Consider the following 26554-nt stretch of genomic DNA (forward strand, 5'->3'; position numbering starts at 1 on the left):
TTCATCCATTTCTTCTAGGTTTGCAAATTTGTTAGAGTACAATTTTTCGTAATAATCTGATATGATTCTTTTAATTTCAGTTGGGTTTGTTGTGATGTGGCCCATTTCTTTTCTTATTTGGGTTATTTGTTTCCTTTCCTGTATTTCTTTAGTCAGTCTGGCCAATGGTTTATCAATTTTGTTAATTTTTTCAAAGAACCAGCTTTCGACTTTGTTAATTCTTTCAATTGTTTTTCTGTTCTCTAATTCATTTAGTTCAGCTCTAATTTTTATTATTTGTTTTCTTCTGGTGCCTGATGGATTCTTTTGTTGCTCACTTTCTTTTTGTTCAAGTTGTAGGGACAGTTCTCTGATTTTGGCTCTTTCTTCTTTTTGTATATGTGCATTTATTGATATAAATTGGCCTCTGAGCACTGTTTTTGCTGTTTCCCAGAGGTTTTGATAGGAAGTATTTTCATTCTCATTGCATTCTATGAATTTCTTTATTCCCTCCTTAACGTCTTCTATAACCCAGTCTTTTTTGAGCAGGGTATTGTTCAGTTTCCAAGTATTTGAATTTTTTTCACTAATTTTTCTGTTCTTGATTTCCACTTTTATGGGCTTGTGGTCTGAGAAGATGCTTTGTAATATTTCGATGTTCTGGATTCTGCAAAGGTTTGTTTTATGACCTAATATGTGGTCTATTCTAGAGAATGTTCCATGTGTGCTAGGAAAAAAAGTATACTTTGCAGCAGTTGGGTGGAGTGTTCTGTATTAGTCAATGAGGTCAAGTTGGTTGATTGTAGCAATTAAGTCTTCCGTGTCTCTATTGAGCTTCTTACTGGATGTCCTGTCTTTCTTCGAAAGTGGTGTGTTGAAGTCTCCTACTATAATTGTGAAGGTATCTATCTCACTTTTCAGTTCTGTTAAAGTTTGTTTTCTGTATCTTGCAGCCCTGTCATTGGGTGCATAAATATTTAATATGGTTATATCTTCCTGGTCAATTGTCCCTTTTATCATTATGTAGTGTCCTTCTTTATCCTTTGTGGTGGATTTGACTTTAAAGTCTATTTTGTCAGAAATTAATATTGCTACTCCTGGTCTTTTTTGCTTATTGTTTGCTTGATATATTTTTTTCCATCCTTTGAGTTTTAGTTTGTTTGTGTCTCTAAGTCTACGAAGTGTCTCCTGTAGGCAGCATATAGATGGATCGTGTTTCTTTATCCAGTCTGAGACTCTCTGTCTGTTTATTGGTTCGTTTAGTCCATTTACATTCAGCATAATTATAGATAAGTATGTGTTTAGTGCTGCCATTTTGATGCCTTTTTATGTGTGTTGTTGACAATTTCATTTTTCCACTTACTTTTTTGTGCTGAGACGATTTCTTCGTAAATTGTGTGTTCCTCATTTTCATAGTATTTACTTTATGTTTGCTGAGTTGTTACGTTTTTCTTGGTTTTTATTTTGAGTTATGGAGTTGTTAGACCTGTTTGTGATTACCGTAATATTTACCCCATTTTTCTAAGTAAAAACCTAACTTCTAATGTCCTATATTGCCTTGTATCCCTCTCCATATGGCAGTTCTTTGTCACCTGTATTTAGTCCCTCTTTTTGATTATTGTGATCTTTTATATATTGATTTCAATGATTCCCTGATTTAAGCATTTTTTTTTTTAATTAATCTTAATTTGTTTTTGTGATTTCCCTATTTGAGTTGATATCAGGATGCTCTGTTCTGTGACCTTGTGTTGTGCTGGTATCTGATATTATTGGTTTTCTGACCAAACAATTTCCTTTAGTATTTCTTGTAGCTTTGGTTTGGTTTTTGCAAATTCTGTAAGCTTGTGTTTATCTGTAAATGTCTTAATTTCGCCTTCACATTTGAGAGTTTTGCTGGATATATGATCCTTGGCGGCCAGTTTTTCTCCTTCAGTGCTCTATATTTATGTCAGCCCATTGCATTCTTGTCTGCATGGTTTCTGCTGAATAGTCTGAACTTATTCTTATTGATTCTGTTTTGTAGGAGACCTTTCTTTTATCCCTGGCTGCTTTTTAACATTTTCTTTTTATCTTTGGTTTTGGCAAGTTTGATGATAATATGTCTTGGTGATTTTCTTTTTGGATCAATCTTAAATGGGGTTTGATGAGCATCTTGGATAGATATCCTTTCGTCTTTCATGATGTCAGGGAAGTTTTCTGCCAACAGATCTTCAACTATTCTCTCTGTGTTTTCTGTTATCCCTCCCTGTTTTGGGACTCCAATCACACGCAAGTTATTCTTCTTGATAGAGTCCCACAAGATTCTTAGGGTTTCTTCATTTTTTTTAATTCTTTTATCTGATTTTTTTTCAGCTGTATTGGTGTCAATTCCCTGGTCCTCCAGATCTCCCACTCTGCATTCCAATTGCTCAATTCTGCTCCTCTGACCTATTGCGTTGTCTAATTCTGTAATTTTACTGTTAATCTTTTGGATTTCTGAATGCTATCTCTCTATGGATGCTTGCAACTTATTAATTTTTCCACTATGTTCTTGAATAATCTTTTTGAGTTCTTCAACTGCTTTATCAGTGTGTTCCTTAGCTTTTTCTGTAGATTGCCTTATTTTATTTCTGAGGTCATCCCTGATGTCTTGAAGCATTCTGTAAATTAGTTTTTTATATTCTGTATATGGCAATTCCAAGATTGTATCTTCCTTTGGGAAAGATTTTGATTCTTTAGTTTGGGGATTTGTAGAAGCAATCATGGTCTGCTTCTTTATGTGGTTTGATATCAACTGCTGTCTCTGAGCCATCACTAAGATATTGTAGTGATTTATTCTACATTTGCTCACTGAGCCTTATCTTGTTTTGTTTTCTTTCAATGTTTGTAGATGGGCTACTAGATTGCACTGTCTTGATTGTTGTAGCCCTTGACTCACTTATGTCCTATTACCAGCTGGTTTGGGCTGTTAGCAGATACATAAGCCTGAGTCCATTCACTATTCTTGAGTAGAATCTGATTTTGGGTCATCAAGTGTGTGGTGCAGACTGTCATCTATCCACCTAGAGAAGTAGTGGTGATAGTTGTGTGCACCAGATTCTAGTAGCAGCAGGTGGTCACACTCCGGGGGGCGGGGCAGGATGCTGACAGGCTTCCCCCAAGTGTCAGTGAGGTAGGTGTGTCTCTATTCCTAAAGCACTTTGGTGGGCGGGCTCTGCAGCTGTACCTTAGGCCCCCAATGCAAGTACCTCTACAGATTGGTAGGTATCAACCTTCTTAGACCCCTGAGGCCGGAAGCTAGGTGGTCTGGGGGGAGCTTCAGCCCTCAGTGCCCTGTTGTGGGTCAGTGAGGGCTCTGTTGAACACTCAGAGATATGAGACCTGGGAAACTTGTCTTTCCAGTAATCGGCTAAAACAATTACAGTCAGATCCCTATCAGAAATGCCTTTGCATTATAATAGCCACCTTGTACCCTGTAGGGATGAAAGCCCAAGACTGGATCACATATGCTTGGCTGGAGCTGGTTTTGTGGTTTTAGTCCAATTAGGGAAGGATTTTTGGTCCCTGGGTTTTTAGTAGCTGCTTCTCTCAGGCCAGGAGAATGGTTAGGAAAAGACCAAAAAAAAAAAAGAAAAACCGCAGCGCAGTTCACTCTCTGGCTCAGGAAATTCCAATGTTAATGAAGCCGCCTGGGAAGGGGAGGGGAGGGTTCAGATAAACAGGAGAGAGTAGCACCCCGGAATATAGACAAAGTTACTTATCTTGCTTGGGATGACTGTTATATCTGAGATTCCCGAGGGGCGCGTCGACAGTGTGCGCTGGCTGGGTACAGATTGCACCCGAGGGTCAGGCCCGCATCCCGTGCTTGCACTGTCTCAGAAGCCGCGGTTATTTTCTCTGCTCCCAGTCCAAAGCCCAGCGCCAAGGATCCCTGGCAGGGACACCACACTCCTGGCTCCAAAACCAGTAGCTGCCTCCCGGTGACTTCTCCTCCTGTCAGCCACATGGCTGCGCTGCCTGCATGCACTGGCTGGGCTTCCCCCAAGGTCAGTTCTGGGGGCTAGGGCTGCGCCCTGTGTTTGTGCCATCACAGTATGCCATGCTCAGCTCCCCTGCGCCCAGTCCAAAGCCCGACACCAACATTTCCTGACTGGGACACTGGCTCCAGGCTCTGAAAACAGTTGCTGCTTCCCCGTGGTTGTTCGTTCTCAGTCTCTGTCACTCAGGTCAACTCTATAGATCTGTGTTTGATGGTCAGGGTTCGTAGATTGTCACGTATGTGATTGATTCACTTGTTTTTCCGAGTCTTTGTTGCAAGAGGGATCCAAGGTAGCTTCTACCTAGTCAGCCATCTTGGCTCCGCCTCTTGTTTTTATTTTTAAAGAGCGTGTTTTTAACTCTCTGAATTTCCAAATGGAAATCAGAAGGCACAATTATAATGTATTTGTTTTTAAAAATTTATCACTTAAAATTGAAAAAAAATATTTTTAAGTGTTTGGAATAAATGAAAACAAACTTTTATTTGATTTTTGATTTCCAATACTTTTAAATAAATAAAGTTGAAACACTTCTTCACTGAGTAGATTTTGTTCACTTTATTGTTAAGTTGTTTTACAGTTTTAAATATCCATAGAAACTAAAAACAACTAATGAATTAACAAACTAACAAGGCCGATATATATTTACTTGAATGTCTACGATTGTAGTCACTGTTTGAAAAGTAATATTGACATACTAGATTGTTCATCATACCAGACCAAACCAAACCCATTGTCATAGAGTCGATTCTGACTCATATTGACCCAATAGGACAGAGCAGAACTGCCCCATAGAGTTTCCAAGGAGCACCTGGTGGATTCAAACTTCTGACCTTTTGGTTAGGAGCCATAGCACTTAACCACTATGCCACTAGGGTTTCCGTTCAACATACAATGAAGCATTTATTTATTTTGTGTAAGTAACTAGTTCATATTATTTCTAATGCTTACCTAACTGAAAATTATATGTATTCCTGTTTAATTACTGCATACAAAGTGGAGAACATTTTCAAATTATTTATTATCTATTAAATATATCTTTTGTGGAAATGATGAAAAAAAGTCACAGGTTTTCAGTTGAAACAAAATGTCAGTTTATGTAACTTAAAGTGACTTTCTTGTTAACTCTATTTTTTTAAAAAAAGAGTTAGTCAAATTTTGAATTACAACCATTCTTAGATTATACTAATTCATTTTATTTATTTTTGAAGTACGTATTTTCATCTAACAATTGATGAAGGTATTAACAATGATATTTATAAATATATTTACTTTACCCAAGAATTACAAACTACAATAGTTTTCTATTTCAGTGTAACAAGTTATATTTTTTATCACAAACTATGTGAAATTATCCATTTATTATTACTCATTTTCACTAATGTTTAAAAATAATTGTTATACTTTTGGACACAGATAATGTCTAAGCTAGACTCCAGAGGATCACATGATACAGTTAGGAGCTTATGCATTTCTGAGTGCATATCCCAGTTTCCTAAGAAATGAAAGTTAGGCCTGAAACAGAATGTCTATTCATTTTGATGAATCTGAGCACCAGAAGAAATGAACTTTTTGACTTTGAGCAAAAAGTTCATTTCTTCTGGTGCTCAGATTCATCAACTGCAAAATAAGGAGCCTCTTTCTTGTTATCAAATGCTGTGAAATCTCTGAGGTGAAAGAATGACTAGTACTTGTTCCTGGAATATCTACTCTGAACCGTGTAGCTTTTGAAAGTGTTCACTGTGGAGAATAACGTAGGATTTCTATATTCTTGTCTATCTACCTATCATATGCCTATCATCTCTTTCTCTCTCTCATGTTCCTACAATAAAACCCATGAAAGTCAAAGCTTGACGAGATCGCCTTGTTTTTCCAGATCTTGCAAGTTTTCTGCCTTTGACAGGGTGTACCCTTTCTACTTTTCTCTCACTCCTTTTAGTGGAAAATATTTGAGTTTTCCTTTTAGACAGCTTTTTGCACTACGTAAGTTCCAGCTTTCACAGGTTTTACTGTACCTATTTGTCTATCTCTAAATGCTTTATTATTGTTGTTGTTTTTATAATTATGATGATTCCCAGAGAAGGTATTATTGCATTGCTTATAGAAAATATTTTCTGTGTATGTTCAAGAACAACAACAAACTAGAAATAAAAAAGCAACATCAAGGATAGAAACAGCTTTCTTTGATCTTCCAGATCAGAAGAGAATAGTTCCTTAGAAAACACACACAGACACACACATACACAGAGACAAAAAGAAGAAACTCTACTGCTGAGAGAATGCTTTTCAGTCCTTCAATGGATACATTTTACTTACAGATAAGATTTTTACAAAAAGTCTGAGGAACTCTTTAAGTACAGTAGTCTTAAGTTCAAACACTCAGAAAGCGATATGTTATATAGTTGTATTGTTTAGACTCACTATTAAAAAAAAACTCATCTGAGTTTCCATAAGCAGGATTTATTTATTTTTTATTATTAATAGACTTTTTTCTTTTTTTTAGTAGACTTTATATTTTACAAGAGTTCTAGATTTACAGAAAAATTGAGCAGAGTTCCCACATACTCCCACACCCACTTTTCCTATCATTAGCATCTTACATTTGTACATGCATTTGTTACAAATTAATGAACCCATATGAATATACATTATTATTAACTAAAGTCCATAGGTTATTCAGATTTTCCTGCTTTTTGCCTAAGTCCCTTTGCTCCAGGATCCCATTCAGGATATGACATAATATTTAGTGATCATATCTACTTAGACTTTTCTTGGCTGTGATACTTTTTCTGACTTTCCTTGATTTTGATGGCATTGGCAGTTTTGAGCTGTACTGGTCAAGTATGTTGTATGATCTTTTTCTCATGATTAAACTGGGGTTTGGGGAGGAATATCACAGAGGTAAAGTGCCATTTTCATCATCGCATATTAAGGGTTGTTGTTGTTGTTGTTGGCGCCATTTAGTTGGTTCCAACTCTTAGTGACCCTGTGTACAAGAGAATGAAACAATGCCTGGTCCTGCACCAGCCTCATAATTGTTATGCTTGAGCCCACTGTTGTAGCCACTGTGTCAATTCAACTCATTGAGAATCTTCCTCTTTTTTGCTGACCTTCTACTGTACCAAGCATGCTGTTCTTCTCCACGGCCTGGTACCTCCTGATTGCATGTCCAAAATATGTGAGACAAAGTCTCGCCATCCTCACTTCTAATGAGCATCTGGGCTGTACTTCTTCCAAGACAGATTTGTTTGTGCTTCTGACAGTCCAATGTATATTCAATATTCTTCACCAACACCATAATTCAAAGAGATCAATTTTTCATCAGTCTTCTTTATTCATTGTCCAGCCTTCACATGCATATGAGGCAATTGAAGACACCATGGCTTGGGTCAGGTTCACCTTAGTCCTTCAAGTGACATCTTTGCTTTTTAACACTTAAAAGATATTAAGGGTACAGCTTATCAACATGATTTATGGCAACACGGCTCTAGATCACCTGGTTGAAGCAGTGTTTGTCAGGTTTCTAAACTATAAACTTACTCTTTTGTTTTCCCTCCCTTTGAACAGCATACTGTACTCTTTGGAAAGAAGTCACTATGTACAGCCCACACACTTTGATATTGTATATTTTACCATTGAATTCATCCAGTTACCCATCACAGTTTTTGGACAGGCCACTCCATAGTCTACCAGTCTGCAAGTCAAAATGTAGTACATACATGTGAAATACTTTTCATTATAATGTGGTGGGCTTGGCATTTGGGTCTGTGGTATTCAATAAAATAGGATTGTAAACAATAATATAAAAATAAGACAATTAATAATGAAGGGATTTTATAGGAAGTTTAAAATACTTTCTAAGCTTTGTGCTTTTTCCCCCTCAATTTGATTACTGCTTTTATTTATCTTGTCTACAAATGTAGTATAAAAAGCTGAGTTTATCAGATGAGATAACCTTCTTTCTCTATCGTGAGTGCAGTGCAAATGTTTCTAGATATTGGTTGTAAGTTTTATGCTTATTAAAATCCTCCTAGTGAAAAGAAGTATGAATATATTCTGCTAAATAGAGAACATATAATCACAAATGATGTATAGAACAGGATTACATTTGAAATTAGAAACTGGAACAGATTAATTATCATGTGAGATCTAAAAGGAAAAAGTGGTGGTGTGGAAATTGGGAGTTGTAGAAGGGGTTAGAGGAGGAAAAGAATGACCTTCTATTATACCTGGCATAGGTTTTTCACATATATAATTGCACCATCTGCAAGTCTTTGACCTAATCCCAAAGTTCTTTGTGTATAGTTGCCCATTCATGACTGTTCACACAGAAAGAGATATCAAAGGAATAAGAATTTTCCTCTTGTGTCTGTTCCACAACTTAATATAAATGAAATAAAAATTAAAGAACTAGTATAATATTTAAAATTTGCATATTAATTTGTCTGACAAAGAGGTAATGTTATTTTCCCCTTGTGTATCAAAAGTATGAATTAGATACTTTTTCCTGTATGCAATTCCTAAATGTCCTAGTTCTCTGTTCCATTTTTGGAATGCCTGGATGGTATAAATGGTTAAACACTAGGCTACTAACCAAAAGGTTGTCAGTTCAAACCCACCCAGAGGCTCCTCAGAAGAAATCCCTCGTGATCTTTTTTCTAAAGACCACAGCCACTGAAAATCCTGTAGAGCATAGTTCTACTCCAAAACACATAGGGTCACCAAATCAGAATTGACTGGACAATTGAGATTTTGTTTTGGTTGTTTGTTGTTGTTCTATTTTATTAATTAGTATATTAAGTCTGAATTCAACAGCAAGGACAATAGTTAATTCTTTTACCAGCTTATTTCTTAAGTACTATTCTTTAAGATATTAAGTTGTTTTTTGTTTGTATATTTCAGCTTTGTTCGTTATTTTCTATTCACACCTCACACAGTTTCTGGAACGTGGAAGACATTCAACAAAAAATGTATTAAACAAATAAGTGTAAAGTCATTACATATTTACAACTAAACACAGTGGAACATTATTACTAAAAAACGTACACGAAGAGCAGAGCCTTCTACATAGGGCAATATATTTTGCTTACTGTTTTTAACTTCTAAAAAATTATTCATGAATTAACTAAAATAATTGTATCCCTTGAGTGAAAATTTACCGTGCAGTATCAAAGAATTCAAATCAAAGTGATATTTTACCCTACTGATACTAAGCCTCCATCATATAATACTAAAAAAAAAAAAAAAGTAGAACTACATTTACTGATAGTAGAAATCTAACTAAAGCACTGTTTGAAATTCATTGATACCATAAAGGGGGAGGAGAAACAAGAAGCTTTATTTTTCACCCCAAAAGATGTACATATTCCACTTTCACACTAAAGCACTTCATTGGTGTTATAAAGACCTCACAAGAAATTGTTAAAGAGAAAAAAATACATACGTATTCTTCAGAATTCAAGATAGAATATTCAACAAAAAGCCAAAGAGGATGGTGGTGCAAAAGACATTTGAATCTAAGCAGCTGGGAAGACCCAGGAGAAAGTTCTAATCTTTATATCCAGACATTGGTTAAATTGCAGTGAGAAAGAGATTTTTTGGAATTTCTTAAACTCTGGAGTTGGGCAACCTTTGTTAAACTCTGGAGAGGACAATATTTTATTTTGAGCCTAACAAATTAAAGATCAACCTGGGCCATCTGGGTCTGTAACAAGAACAAATAGCAAAACCATGGTTAGCAAATATCATAGCATGGTTAAAGGGATGTTGCAAACATAGCTGTCTGTAGATGCTGCAATTTACAGACATTTTCTATTTCCTCTGATAATAAATTTAATTTATTACTTTGGCCTCTTATTTTGGACAAAATTTCTCCTACTTTATCAATATATTCAAGGAGTATAGTACAGTTAAAAGTTGGGATCTTGTGCTACAAGTAACACAATTTCAAATTCCCATAAATTTATTACCGATGCTTTTTTTTCTCTTATATTTATTATTTTAACAAATAAAAGCTATTCAAGTGAACTGTGAATGTGATATTTCTAGCATATTCATTGTCCATTAGATTAGCTTGGAAGAATTTTTAATAAAATGATCACAGGCTTTTTCCACAAGATAACACTAACTAGATGAAATATCTCCCAAATGACTACCTATTTTAAATTGTACTGAAAGTCACATTTCTCTGTTTACTGTCTCTTTTTACACTAATGTTATTTTATTTTTCTCTTTTATGCCAAATATTTCATTCTCATTGGTAATTTAAACTCATGTGCAAATGTAAAAGATGAAAACGACATGCAAAGAAAATGCAGTTTGACAACAGCAAAGTGATAATGGGTAGCTCACGCTCTATGAGAGACCGTCTCTGCATTCCTGGTTTTGAATTAGGTACCTACGTATTTTCATTATTTTATATTGCTTTAGGAAATAACACTATTTATTAGTTTTCTCAGTTAGTCATTGTTACTTATTTGCCATGTTGAGATTAAAAAAAAATTGAGTTAAAATGATAACAAAACTGATTTTATAATTGTCATCCTAATGGTTGGATGTAATAGATAGCGCCTGAAATACAAAGTTTGTAATTTAATATAAAAGGAAAGGATTTTTTTTTCACCAAAAGTTGGAAAGCTGCATTTATGCAAGACTTTATTGATATCATTTACAGAAATCAAGTAAGTTCTTAATCATCTAAATTAATCCATATTTAAGATCTGTCATAGAGCCACTATGTGTACTCTGTTTAAAATAAAATCAAGAGGTTTATTGAATGACAAAGCAGTTGAGCCAGGAACTCACAGACCCTCACAAAGTGAATATCAGAGGTGTACTGTGCTGGACTCACATAGCCATATTCATTCAGTAAAACCAGGAACTTTGACGTGCGATATTCTGATTGGTGCTTGGTAAGGTAAGGTAGTTTAGGGCTGGCTATCCGGTTTTTGTTTTGAGAAAAATTAATTTGCTTAAGGAAAGTTCTTTTGCGAACATTGTACACAATGAGTTTTGTTTTGAGAACAGATGGCAAAGATTAACTTGCTTAAGGGAAAGTTCTTTTAAGAACATTTTACACAATGGGTTTTGTTAACTCCTTGCCCCTGGTGCCACAAGACATACGGTGACATTTGGTAGCCTACCTATGGAGAAAAACATTTCCTTGGCTGCATGATTAAGCATATACAAAGGTTAACTGCTGCTAAGGAAAAAAGCGGGACAAGCAAAATGGAGTCTTAAAAGACACAAGATGAAGTTGGGCTTAAACCTGAGCTAGCCCCCCTCAGAATTACCAGGCACGCTTATTTTAAAATTCCTTACACAGATCTCATATTTCAGAAATGTCTCCTCAACATTCTGGTGTTTAATTTTATGTGTCAACTTTTCTAGGCCAGTTGCTTGGTCAAATGCTAATACAGATGAGATGAAGTTGTGAAGGTATTTTATGGAAGTGATTAACATTTACAATCAGTAGTCTGTAAATAAAAGAAATTATTCTTGATAATATTGATGGGCTTCCTTCAATCAGTTGAAGGCCTTAAGATCAAAAGCTGAGGAAAGGATTCTGCTCTAAGGCTGTAACACAGAAAAAATTCTGCTCGAGTTCCAACTTAGGATGAACCGAGATACATGTAGGAGTAGATCTTGAGGGTCTTAAGATGGGAAGAGCATGAAGTATAAGGTATATATATTGAACAAAATGTATTGAAATGAGAGAACTCACCCTAACTGGAGATTCCACATCTGACAATGGTACCAGGAAGAGTTCTAAGATTTTGCTGAGATCATCTCAATGAAAGCACCACTACCAACAATAGTTCATTAAAGCTTGGACTGGAAATAGTCTTCAGTATATGAGGTGGTAATCCTGGTACTTTTTGTTATAGTATGGAGTAAAGGTTAAGAAGGATCATTCAAGTGGAGATAATGGAATTCATTTACTTTGTAAGATGTAAGTATCTATCATTTGACTATGTCTCCTAGCAGGTCCTGGGTGACATGCCCTTCAGTAAGGCAATTAGTGATGCACTGAAGAAGGCCACAGTGGAGTCTTTGTAATTCAGTAGTGGCTCTCCTCTACAGACTGCACTTGATGATGGAAATGCTGCCATGGAACCAGCCCCTTGAAATGACTGGGTTGATGCAATTCTGAAATATCAGAGGCCTGGTGGCAACACTTAAACATCAGAGACATGATCCACAAAATCACCATAATGGGTAGTAATGGAAGACTGAAATCCTAGTGCCCAGATTCACAGGGATTTGTTCCAATTGCCACATATACAATGTCTTAAGGGTGACATAAGAAAAAAAAGAACCCATTGTTGCTGAGTTGATTTCTATTCATAACTGACCCTATAGGACAGGGTAGAATTTCCCTAAAGAGTTTCCAAGGAATGGCTGGTAGATTCGAACTGCCGACCTTGTGGTTAGCAGCTAAGCTCTTAACCACTGTGCCACCAGGGTTGACATGTGGTATAGAAAACTAGAGCATTGCTCCATTTGTTAAAATCACAAAAATCATAAAAAAAAAAACCTAATGATCAGAAGGATTATGTTCTTTACCATCACTTCAAAATCCTATAGCTTACTGACTGAAGAAGAAGCTGTTTCGTCTAGAGGAAATACCCTGGAATGCTACTGCAAATAGAATAAATGCTCTTTCCAAAGGACCCTGTGGCCATTTTGTAGGGTTACCTATACTGAAGAAAAGAGAACACACTAAAAATTTGAGGAATTTTAGACAGTTACTAAATTACTAAATTGACTCTAATACAAAAACACTCAAAAGGCCCTTCAATTAGAGTGGGGGCTTATGAAAGTCAGGGTGCAATTGGAGCTTTGATCTAATTCCAATTTGCAATTGGTCTTATGAATATTTTTCTGTTTTCTGTTTGGGAGAAGCACACTTAGCAGCAGCTACAACCCTTGATTTTCTAACTTGTGGAATAAAGGCTCCTAAAACTTCCTTCCTCATCATATGGCCAAGATAAGAAAATGGGAACATGCTATATACTAAGAGAAATTACATAGATTAACACTGTTGTCAAAGACTTGAAGTTATTACTGGGATACCATTATGTTGTCATTCAGCCTAATCTTGTATGACTCCTGGATAAAACCAGATGGATTTTGGTGAATGTTGGAGCACTTTTACTAAATTAGGCAGGTAGAAGTTCCAACTGAGGTGCCCTGGCAGATAGGTTATATTTAATAAATAAATAAATAAATAAAAACCATTTTTAGCAATTAGATTGAAGCTATTAATTGGTCAAATATTTCCTTCAAGATTTCTATCATGATCAAAATCTATTTACTTTTATATGCCAAAGTCAACAGTATACCTTTATTCTCTTTGCCTCTGGACTAGTATGACTCTTTCTCCTTGCCATGTATAATGCACAGTAACTGTGGCCATCTTGTTATTCTGCAAATATTGTGCTGATCCAAAATATTGATGACTTTATATTAAATTAACCTAGTAAGCAGGAAGTAGCTAGTACCCTAGGTACCCTAATAAAACATGTGTGTGCTAGAAGTTGGAAGAAGTCCATTAAGATTCATAAACCTGCCACATCTATGAATTCCTCATGAGTCCAGTGATCTTGAACATAACAGGACATCCCTCCTAAGGTAAAAAAAAAAAAGGTAAAGGACACATCAATATTGTACTTCACAATCCCTAAAACTAAGAAAACACTTTATAGGCTTAGATGACTCAGAAATCTCCAAGTTTTTAAATATGGTTGTGATGAATTGCTCAATGATTTAGCCTATATTCAGGTGCATCCAAGTGGTGATGAAAGTATCCATGTTAAATAAGGATGCTGTGTGGAGTCCTAGGAAGCCTTCCTAGGAGAGTTGCAGAGCAGACCCCTAGGGATCAGAAACAACTATGGTTTTTGTGACTGAGAATGATTATGTTTGAAAAATAGCTCCCAGCATAGCACTCAGTTTCAATAGCAATTGAAAATGGGATGCAAAATTACTATGTAAACAAAGATGTTCATCATTAACTGGGAATTTTTGCATATAAAACCATACTATTGGGTGGGCACAGAAACAATACATTATCTATTCCCCTAAACCAGAACTAGAGCCAGTCTATATTTCCCAGCCCCAATGATGATGACCTAGCTGTGTGATTTATGTTGACCAATGAAACGTTAGCAGGCATGACACAATCAAAGTCTTGTATTTAAGCTATTTATTACCATATAACAAGCTACTCATACATAGTCATTGAAAACAACAACTGTTTTATTATATCTCATAATTTTGTGTATCAGGAAATTGGGCAAGGCATGGATGATGGTTTTTCTGTTCAATACGGCATTTACTTGGCCATATTGACGGGATAGGCTGGTCTGGTGTGGAAAGAAGAAAAGATAGCTTCACTCACATGCCTAATGCCCTGGTGGAGAGGGCTAGAAGTCTGGGTTCACCTAGACCCATTTTCCTCTCCATGTAATTTCAGTCCTCTAAGAGGCCAGGTTAAACGTTATCAGTTCTTTTTTAAAGACTAGGCCTAGAACAGGCATAATGACCTCTCTTGTGGTACTCTATTAGTCAAAGAATTCACAGACTAGTCAAGATTCAAAGAGAGAAAACAGACCCCCATCAATTTGTCAAGAAGTGCTAAATAATTTCCAACCAATTTTAATGTGCTGTTGTATGCCTTCAAATCAATTCTGACTCGTTGTGACACTATAGGACAAAGTAGAACTGCCCCACAGGGTTTCCAAGGCTGCAGTCTTTATGGAAGCAGACTGTCCCATCTTTTCTCCCATGGAGCTGTTGATGGGTCCTAATTGCTGATTTTTTGGTCAGCAGCTTAGCCCTTAACCAGGGCTCCTTAAATAACTAATTTGACTTTTTTTATGATTTAAAATGTGTTTGCAGAGTTGGCTTGCTCTCTTGGCTTGTCACTGTCATTATAAAACACTGACCTGGCTAGTCCTCTAGTCCAAGGGGAATGAGAGGTACACAGACAGGTTCAATCTGTAGCTTGAATGCAAAGCTAAACCCCATCTAGATCATCTGACCTTCGGTTAACCCATATATGCATGACTAAAAAGAAATTATTGCTCTTTAAAAGCACTAAGTTTAGGGGTGGTTCACTTTTAATTGATATCTGATTAATACAGTAATGACGGAAGTACATCCAGAATCAGGATTAAGCAAGTCCAGAAGGCACAAGTAATTTACATGTCCAGATGACACAGACTCCCATTTCACTTCCTTTCTTTAGAGAGTACTGCCTCTCCTTCAGACCAAGCCTATGTCCTTATAGAGGCTATTGTATGAACAACCAAAAGAAAGGAACATGTTCAGGCCTACCTCCCAGACAGACTAAGGAAGCAGTTGGAAAGAGACAGCTGATGCCTGCACCTCCATTTTCAGATGTTCCCGAAAGGCAATTATGAAGAAAAATCTTCCTGTTGGACAGAATTGTATGCAATATACTTAAATAACCAGTTTATATGAAAGTGAGGTTATCTGAGATATGGCTACATAGTGGATTCCGAACAATGAAAAATGCCCTGGATGGTTGTCAGTACAAAATGTATCAGGATAGTTGCCAATGTTTTTTATACAACGTGCCCATGAAAACAATTGTAATCATGATAGGAAAGGACTTATGCACAAGACTACCAATATACTATACTTTGTACATATTGAGGCCTTCATAAAATTGAAAAAACTGTCCTTTGATGAAATAAAATTTCAGGACACTCAGGAATGATGAATAAATTCAGAATTCATCAGAGTCATACCATCCTCAAAACTTCTCGACAGCCAGCAGTTTTCTCACACAAATAGCATAATTTTATCAGTTTAAAATTTCACAAGTAACAGTTTTATATATATATATATATATATATATATGGAAACCCTAGTGGCATAGTAGTTAAGTGCTACGGCTGCTAACCAAAAGGTCGGCAGTTCGAATTCACCAGGTGCTCCTTGGAAACTCTATGGGCAGTTCTACTCTGTCCCATAGGGTCACTATGAGTCGGAATCAACTCTATGGCAACTGGTTGATTGGTTATATATATATATAGTTATATTTATAAACATTAGTTTATCAAGTATATATAACATATATTTTAATATAATATATACAATAATATATTTATATGTATTTGATAAACTATATAAGAAAAATATATTATATTATATATATATATTTGATAAACTAATGTTTATTCTTCCTTAAAAATAAATTGGAGAAACAAAATACCCCATCCTTGGTTTTAAAACATTAATTTCTCCAGATGACCTTGTTATCTTTGTTATTTTTATCCTGTAACATTTTTTGTTGAGCCACATCTTTGGCTGGAGAAGTATAGCATTAAAGAAGAAGTAGATTTTAAAGGATTTTTACTGCCAAAGTAAAAATCCTGCCCAATTCCACTTCATCATTGATTAGTATGTTTCTCATTTCATAATAGGGATGATTTTTTCATGACTACTTGCATTTAGTGCATGTGCAAGGCCATGAAAATATAATAGATTCTCATGTCAGAGTGACCTAGGGATACAGGAAGATCATTTTGTTTATACTTTGTGTATCTAGTTCTATCAAATGCCAGATGGTCTGGAAAGGTAAGATAATGCTAATGAGCCTCCAGATACTGCACAGCAATTAAAGCAATGACCAAGGTCAAACTGGTATTGTTTGGCTTTACTGAATAGTTTATTTAAAAAATAAGTTTCTTCCCTAGAAAAGGAGAAATATTAATAAGCAAATATTTCAGGTTTTTTTTTTTTTTAAAGTCCTTTTATTAGATCCCCTGAATACTACTGTTGTTGTTATGCGCCATCGAGTTGATTCTGGCTCCTAGTGACCCCACATGACAGAGTAGATCTGCCCCACAGGTATCTTTTGGCTGTACTCTTTATGAAAGCAGAGAGATCTTTTCCTATGGAGCAGCTGAGTGGGTTCAAATCACCAACCTTCCCATTAGCAGCCAAGCTCTTAATTGTTTGCACCACCAGGGCTTCTCCTTGAATACTAATCAACAATATTGTGGGTAATTTGTTGGGCAGTAGAGAATTCTTGATGGCACAGTAGTTAAGTGCCTGACTGCTACCTGAAAGGGCGGTGGTTTGAACCCACCAGCTGCTCCCTGGAAGAAAGATGTAGCAGTCTGCTTCCATAAAGGTCTACATTCCTTGGAAGCCATACGGGTCAGTTCTACTCTGCCTTATAGGGCTGCTATGAGTTGGATTCCACTCCATGGTGGAATGGTGGATGGTGATGGGTTTGTTTTTGAGTTGTGCAGTAAAGTATCAACTCGGCAATTCTAGATTGTTCATACCCTGCATAGAAAAGCTTGGTCCATGCCCAGCTTATAGAAGATAATCTTTAAACCTCGGGATATCCTGGCTGTTAAGAGTATCTGTGTTTACCTGAGGTGGTGGGTCTCATCAGATAGTTTATGCTAACAATGTAGTTTATAGTGGGGGCTTTGGGTCACAAATATATCAGCTAGACCCCTGCAGGGTTTGGTGTTAGAGGTCAGCCACCTGTAGTAAATCATGCCTACATGACTAAATCCCAGTAAAATCCCGGACACCAAGACTCAGAGGTGCTTCCATGATTGGCAATACTCCATGCATGTTGTCACACATTGCTGTTGGGAGAATTATAGGATATCCAGGGGACTCCAATGGGAGAGGTCTACTGGGCACTTGAGCTTGTCTCTTCTGCACTTTACCCTACTTGCCTTTTTTTTGTTGCTGATTTAAATCTGTAGTCTTTCACTGAAGTAAACCATAATGGTGGGTATAACAGCTTTTCTGAGTTCTGTGAGTGTCCTTCTGTGAATAACTGAGCATAAGTATGGTATTAGAGACCTCTGAGGCCATTTATCTTTTCACTTTATCTTATCCCCTGGTGGAGTTATAATGTTTTATCACAAGGGCACATTGAAATTATATTGTGAGATGAAACTGATGCTTTCAAGAATAACAATAGATTTTTATGTAAATACTGTGTAGTAAAGACTATGAGAATTTGTTCCAGAAAGGAAGTACTACTACCACTGGTGGGAATGTAAAATGGTGCAACCACTATGGAAAATGGTGCCTCATTAAAAACCTAGAAATAGAAATACCTTACAATCCAGAAATCCCATCCTAGGAATATATCCTAGAGAAATAAGATCCATGCCATGAATAGACATATGCACTCCCTTGTTCATTGCAGTATTATCCACAATAACAAAAAGATGGAAACAACCTAAGTGCTCATGAACAGATGATTGAATAAACAAATTATGTTTACCCAATAAATACTACACAGTGGAATACTACACAAAGCTAAAAAATGATGAATCTGCAAAACATTTCACAAAATGGATGAATCTAGAGGGCATTATGCTGAGTGAAATAATCACAAAAGGACAAATTATATATGAGACTACTATTATAAAACCCCAAGAAAAGGTTTACACATAGAAAAAAAAAATCTTTGATGGTTATGAGGGACAGGAGGAAAAATCACTAACTAGATAGAGAAGTCTCTTGGTGATGGGAAAGATAGCACACAATTTATGGGAAGGCAGCACAACTCGACCAAGGCAAAGTCATAGAAGCTCCCTAAACCAAAAAACTTGTTGCCATCAAATCAGTTCTGACTCATGGTGACCCTAAAAGGACAGAGTAGAACTGCCCCCATAGAGTTTCCAAGAAGAGCCGGGTGGATTTTGAACTGCCTACATTTTGGTTAGCAGCAATAGCTCTTAACCACTATGCCACTAGGGTTTCCAGAAGCTTCCAAGACACGTTGAAATACCTTGAGGGACAAGTTACTGCGGCTGAGGGCTGGGGACCATGGTCCTGGGGAACATCTGGGTCAACTGGCATAACATAGTTCATAAAGAAAATATTCTATGTCCTAGTTTGATGAGTAGTATCTGGGGTCTTAAAAGATTTCCAACAGCTATCTAAAATACATCTATTGGTCCCATCACATTTGGAGCAAAGGAAAATGAAGAAAACCAAAGTTAAAAGGAAAATATTAGTCCAAAGGACTAATGGACCACATGAACCACAACCTCTACCAGCCTGAGTCTAGAAGAACTAGATGGTGCCTGGCTACCACCACTGACTACTCTGACAGGGATCACAACAGAGGGTCCCAGACAAAATAAGAGAAAAATGTAGAACAGAATTCACATTCACAAAAAAAGACCAGACTTACTTGTCTGGCAGAGACTGGAGGAATCCCCAAAGCTATGGCCCCTGGACACCTTGCTAACTCTGAAATCACTCCTGAAATTCTCCTTTCAGCCAAAGATTAGACATGCATCTAAAACAAACAATAGCACGTGTGAGGAATGTGCTTCTCAGACCAAATGTGGAAAACCTGCGCAAAAACAAAGATGAGAAGGCAGAAAGGGGCAGGAAAACTAGACAAATGAATATGTAAAAGCCAGGGTGGAAAGGGAAATGGGGAGAGTGCTGATATATTGCAGGGATTGCAACCAATGTCTCAAAACAATTTGCATATAAATTTTGAATAGAAAACTAATTTGCGCTGTAAACTTACACCTAAAACACCATAAAATTAAAAATAAAATACATATTTCAAGGAAACAGATTTGGTTATCACATTAACTTGAAAATAAACTCCAATCTTTAGAAATCAAACTATAACCTTGGGCCAAATCTGGGCCATTGTCTGTTTGTAAATAAAGTTTTATTCGAATACCCTCCCCACCACTATAAAAATAAAAATGCCAAGAAGATTCCAACAGTACTCTAGCTGTAGGATTTTCTGTAAACCTTCCTTAAGTTAAGTCCTATCCCTTGTATTTCTAGATGGTTGATTATTTAAGCATCCTGCTATAGATATTCTCAAGGGAATATCTTTGGACCATTACTGTTGTTGTTTCTTAAACTTTCCTGTTTTAACTCTCCTACATGACCTTCCTGAAGCTTAATTTCCTTGAGCACTGAGTACACGAAATTGCCCAACAATTCTTCCAATACATTGAATTATTCTGTTAGTAATGCAATTTGTGGATTCACCAATTTTAATATTTTAATAATAACACTAGTCCTCTTTATCACTGTATGTCAAATTTATTTGAATGGCTCTAATAAAATAATTGTCTAACAGTTGCTAAAACAACTAAAAGTATTTTTTCCTAGGTAAAGAAGTATGTGGCTCTAGGGTTAGTTTAGTTATTCAAAAAATGCTAGGGCATTAGTTGGTCTGAAGTTCTTCTGGCTCTCTTCTGTTGTTTAAATATACATATTGGATATCCAATATAATTTTAAATAAGAACACCAATACCAGAAAGGGAAGCTCTCTTTATCATCAAAAAAATTTTTATCAGAAGTTCATGAGTCAATTAGTCATTAGTCAATTAAATTCCATCGAACACAACTGTTCCTTGTAGAGAAGGATGAGAATTGTGTATGAAGAAGGTAGGCCATTAAGTCAAACAGGGTTCATTCCCCTGGACAAGATTTTAGAGTTCTCAACTGAATTGTGGATCTACTAGTAACAACGTAGATTAGCAGGGGATTTCTCTGGCTCAGAAATATATGCTTAGAATAGGTTGCGTGTTTTTTGTTTTGGTTTTCTTTTTTGTTGTTGTTCACCATCCCCTACTTCCTGTTTTATTTACCATTTTGCCTCAGACACCTAGAACAGCACCTGGCACATAGTTAGCATTACTGTTTTTTGAATGAAAGAACTAATCAACAACATCTGCCAAAATCTTCTTAGTATTGGTATCTAGGCACGTTTACTTGTCTTATTCTGTCTTACAAAAACATTAATAAGTGCTACTTTATAGAAGAATAGTCACACATTGTAAAAGAATGCACAGAATTTGGTTTTCTTGAACTATAGCAACAGAGGAAAAGACACATATTTATAGAAAAATTAAAAGAAAATGTGTATTTCATGCATATTTTTAAAATTTACCTAAATGGTCTCAGTATCTATATTAACTTGATTTTATTTAAAAATTTAGAAAATATTTCAAATTTAATTTCTAAAGTTTTGTTCTGACAAATAGGTTTTATGCTGAAAATAATTTAAGAACGTCTGTTTCTTTTATGCTTTAGAAGGAAAAGTTTCATTTTTATACGAACACATCTGATATATAAAATTCATGTAAAATAACAGACAGTACTTTGTTCCAATAGGAAGCCCTGGTGGCATAGTTGTTAAGAGCTTGGCAGCTAACCAAAAGGTCGGCAGTTCGACTCCACCATCTGCTCCTTAGAAATCCTCTGGGGCAGTTCTAGTCTGCACTATAGGGTTGCTATGAGTAGGAAACAATTTGACAGCAATGGGTTTGGTTTTGGGGGGGTGGCTTTGTTTTGGTATGTATTTTTAAAGCCGAAGCTTTTTTGGAAGTAGTGGATAGAAGTACATGAGAAAATTTGTCACTCATTTTAGTTAAAATACGAAAATAAGAATACCTAATTTATTTTCACCCATACTGTTTTATTTACATTTATTTCTACTTCAAATAAAAATCCACCAATCATCTAAAGCACAATAAAAAAAGACTCTTTTCTGATGATCAGTATATAAAGATATATTATCAACCTGTTCCACCAGGGTGTTATTATTTTCAGTCACTAAATAATCATTAATATTTTAACAAAATAAATTCCTTCTACCTACCTACAAATTAATAATAATAAATCTACCATGATGCTTAAATTGAAAATCTAGAAGCATTTCCATTAAAAAGAGGGCAAAGAAAAAGGTATTTTCTAGCAGTAGTGTTGTATAGTATTATGATTCCATGCATGATAAATAAAGTAGTTATAAAAATGTATAAACGCAGACAAAATTATGATTATTTTTAGATAACGATCACTTTATATTATGCTATATTACATGCTAAAATTCACAATGCTTTTAATATATGGTTTATCTGGTATTTTATGATGTATTTTGTATTTCAGAAAAATTTATTAGGTGACCTAAACACCAATAGCTAAAACACAAATTCCTTAAAAAAAGTAAGTTAATTGAATAATTATCAAACTTAACATATACTCATTAATAGGTTTCACTTTATAGAAGTTAATAAATCAGGAAATTAGTGGAACAATTTCATGTAAAATCATATCCAAAAGATAAGGTACTAAAAATTAACTTTGAACGTGTAGGACCTCTGTGAAGAAATTTTAACACTCTACTGAGTGATGTGTATGATTTAAAAAATGCAAAGACACATTTTTCTTGTTTTTGGAAGGGCAGATTAATAAAAATGCAATTTCTCCCCTACATTTAGCTATAAGTATAATGTGATTCAAATAAGATATTATTTTGAGATGAGGTTATTGTAATGCCTACACGTAAAAATTACATTGTGTGACCTACCAGTAAAAATCTAGTGGGTAATAGCATTGACTGCAAACCTACAAGTTAAAATACAAAATAGAGTAATTAAAAATTACATACTAGCACATGGCCAACTGGAAAGATCAAAGCAGGGGAATTCTAAACATAAGTTAACCCTTAACATATGTAAATCTGTTATATTTATTTTAATGAACATTTACATAGCACTCACTACGTGCAGGAAATCCGAGAACTTTACAAAAGTGTTATTAAATTTTTATAAAATACAAAGGAAAATTTTCATTCTCATTTTCTGATAAGAGACCACAGAGAGGTCTGTACTTCACGCAAAGTTATATAGTTAGTAAATAGCGGAAAGCAAATTCAAATCCAGGGAATCTGACTCCACAGAGTTTGTACTTAGCTATTAGTTTGCCTTTCCAAATCCATAATAAAACTGACATTAGAAATCAATGGTGAAAATATGTATTATACAATATTTTGTTGAGACCACTAAATTTCTACTTGGGAAAATAAAATAAATTGGATATAAAAATAATTTCTGTGAAAATTAAGTACTACTGTAACAAAAATTTAAATGCATAAATAAAACAATTGAATGTAATAAAAAAATTGGAAGAATTTTATGTATTTTTTAATTTTTAATTAACAAAACCTTTTTAAAGAAGTCAAAATTTAGAAGCCAGATTAATAACAATAACAAAGATACTTAAATAATTAAAAGATGAACATTGTAAAGATTTAATAATGAAAAAATATCATGTCAATCAAGTCAATAACAAGCTGGAAAAAATTTGCAGTGCACATGGCAGATACAGGAGTATTTTCTGTAAAATATAAAGATCTTTTATAAATTAATTAAAAAAATCCAAAAGAAACATTGATCAAATATATGAATTGATAGTTCACTGAAAAATAATAAACACAAATGGTGTATATATTACATACTTTAGAATGTTTTTCATGGCCACCAAAAAAAGGAAGCCATAATAAACAGTCAGATATAATTTCTCATACTAAGATTTGTGAGCACAAAAACTTTTGCCAACATATACTGCTAGCAAAAATATGTAGTAGCCAGCATGTACTAAATAAGGGTATGTAATGATTTTTTTTTTTTTTTTTAGTGACTGATATGAGTCGGAATTGACTCGATAACAATGGATTTTTTTTTTTTGAGTTTTGCTGACTAGTATGTACTAACAAAGAAATATAACCTCTTTTTTAAAAAAATATTTTTTATTGTACTTTAAGTGAAAGTTTACAAATCAAGTCAGTCTTTCACCCAAAAACCCACCTTGCTACACACTCCCAATTACTCTCCCCCTAATGAGACAGCCTGCTCTCTCCCTCCACTCTCTCTTTTCGGTCCTTTTCGCCAGCTTCTAACCCCCTCCACCCTCTCACCTCCCCTCCAGACAAGAGATGCCAACATAGTCTCAAGTGTCCACCTGATCCAAGAAGCTCACTCCTCACCAGCATCCCTCTCCAACCCATTGTCCAGTCCAATCCATGTCTGAAGATTTGGCTTTGGGTATCGTTCCTGTCCTGGGCCAACAGAAGGTCTAGGGGCCATGATCACTGGGGTCCTTCTAGCCTCAGTTAGATCATTAAGCCTGGCCTTGGAAGCATTCAGTTTATTCAGGAAACTTCTTTGCTTTCGGTTTAGTCCAATTGTGCTGATCTCCCCTGTACTGTGTGTTGTCTTTCCCTTCACCTAAGGTAGTTCTTATCTACTATTTAATTAGTGAATGTCCTCTCCCACCCTTCCTCCCTCCCCCTTCTTGTAACCACAAAAGAATGTTTTCTTCTCAATTTAAACTATTTCTCAAGTTCTTATAGTAGTGGTCTTATACAATATCTGTCCTTTTGCAACTGACTAATTTCACTCAGCATAATGCCTTCCAGGTTCCTCCATATTATAAAATGTTTCAAAGATTCCTCACTGTTCTTTATTGATGCATAGTATTCCATTGCGTGAATATAACATAATTTATTTATCCATTCATCTGTTGATGGGCACCTTGGTTGCTTCCATCTTTTTGCTATTGTAAACAGTGCTGCAATAAACATGGGTGTGCGTGTATCTGTTCGTGTAAAGGCTCTTATTTCTCTAGGATATATTCCAAGGAGTGGGATTGCTGGATCGTATGGTAATTCTATTTCTAGCTTTTTAAGAAAGTGCCAAATTGATTTCCAAAGTGGTTGTACCATTTGACATTCCCACTAGCAGTGTAGAAGTGTTCCAATCTCTCCACAACATCTCCGACATTTATTCTTTTGTGTTTTTTGGATGAATGCCAGCGTTGTTGGAGTGAGATGAAATCTCATTGTAGTTTTGATCTGCATTTCTCTAACGGCTAATGATGGTGAACATTTCCTCATATATCTGTTAGCTACCTGCATGTCTTCTTTAGTGAAGAGTCTATTTGTATCTTTTGCCCATTTTTTAATTGGGTTATTTGTCTTTTTGCAGTTGAGTTTTTCCAGTATTATGTAGATTTTAGAGATCAGGTGCTGATCAGAGACGTCATAGCTAAAAACTTTTTCCCAGTCTGTAGGTAGTCTTTTCACTCTTTTGGTGAAGTCTTTGGATGAGCGTAAGTGTTTGATTTTTAGGAGCTCCCAGTTATCCAGTTTTTCTTCTACGTTCTTTATAATGTTTTCTATACTGTTTATGCCATGTATGAGGGCTCCTAAGGTTGTCCCTATTTTTTCTTCCGTGATCTTTATCATTTCAGATTTTATATTTAGGTCTTTGATCCATTTCGAATTAGTTTTTGTGGATGGAGTGAGGTATGGGTTTTGTTTCATTTTTTTGCAGATGGATATCCAGTTATGCCAGCACCATTTATTAAAAAGACTGTCTTTTCTCCTTTTCACTGTTTTGGGGACTTTTTCAAATATCAGCTGCTCATATGTGGATGGATTTATCTCTGGATTCTCGATTCTGTTCCATTGGTCCATGTATCTGTTATACCAGTACCAGGCTGTTTTGAGCACTGCGGCAGTATAATAGGTTCTAAAATCAGGTAAAGTAAGGCCTGCTACTTTTTTCTTTTTCAGTAATACCTTATTTATCCGGGTCCTCTTTCCCTTCCATATAAAATTGGTGATTTGTTTCTCCATCTCATTGAAGTATGTCGTTGGGATTTGGATCGGAATTGCATTAAATGTATAGATCGCTTTTGGTAGAATAGACATTTTTATAATGTTAAGTCTTCCTATCCACGAGCGAGGTGTGTTCTTCTACTTATGTAAGTCTCTTTTGGTTTCTTGCAGACGTGTACTGTAGTTTTCTTTCTATACGTCTTTTGCATCTCTGGTAAGATTTATTCCTAAGTATTTTATCTTCTTGGGGGCTACTGTAAATGGCATTGATTTCGTGATTTCCTCTTCGATGTTCTTTTTGTTGGTGTAGAGGAATCCAGCTGATTTTTGTATGTTTATCTTGTATCCTGATACGCTGCTGAACTCTTCTATCAGTTTCTGTAGTTTTCTGGAAGATTCCTTAGGGTTTTCTGTGTATAAGATCATGTCGTCTGCAAATAGAGATACTTTGACTTCTTCCTTGCCAATCTGGATGCCCCTGATTTCTTTATCTAGCCTAGTTGCTCTGGCTAGGACTTCCAGCAGAATGTTGAATAAGACTGGTGATAAAGGGCATCCTTGTCTGGTTCCCGATCTCAGTGGGAATGTTTTCAGGCTCTCTCCATTTAGGGTGATGTTGCTGTTGGCTTTGTATAAATGCCCTTTATTATGTTGAGGAATTTTCCTTCTATTCTTATTTTGCTGAGAGTTTTTATCAGGAATGAGTGTTGAACTTTGTCAAATGTCTTTTCTGCATGAGTTGATAAAATCATGTGATTCTTGTCTTTTATTTTATTTATGTGGTGGATGACATTAATTGCTTTTCTGATGTTGTACCATCCCTGCATACCTGGTGTGAGTCCCACTTGGTCATGGTGAATTGTTTTTTTGATATGTTGTTGAATTCTATTGGCTAGAATTTTGTTGAGGATTTTTGCATCTACATTCATGAGGGATATATGTCTATAATTTTCTTGTGGTGTCTTTACCTGATTTTGGTATCAGGGATATGGTGGTTTCATAGAATGAATTTGGTAGTATTCCATCTTTTTCTATGCTCTGACATACCTTTAGTGGTAGTGGTGTTAACTCTTCTCTGATAGTTTTGTAGAACTCTGCA

This window comes from Loxodonta africana, chromosome 25 (genome assembly GCF_030014295.1).
Source record: "Loxodonta africana isolate mLoxAfr1 chromosome 25, mLoxAfr1.hap2, whole genome shotgun sequence".
In the NCBI taxonomy this organism is placed as follows: Eukaryota; Metazoa; Chordata; class Mammalia; order Proboscidea; family Elephantidae; genus Loxodonta; species Loxodonta africana.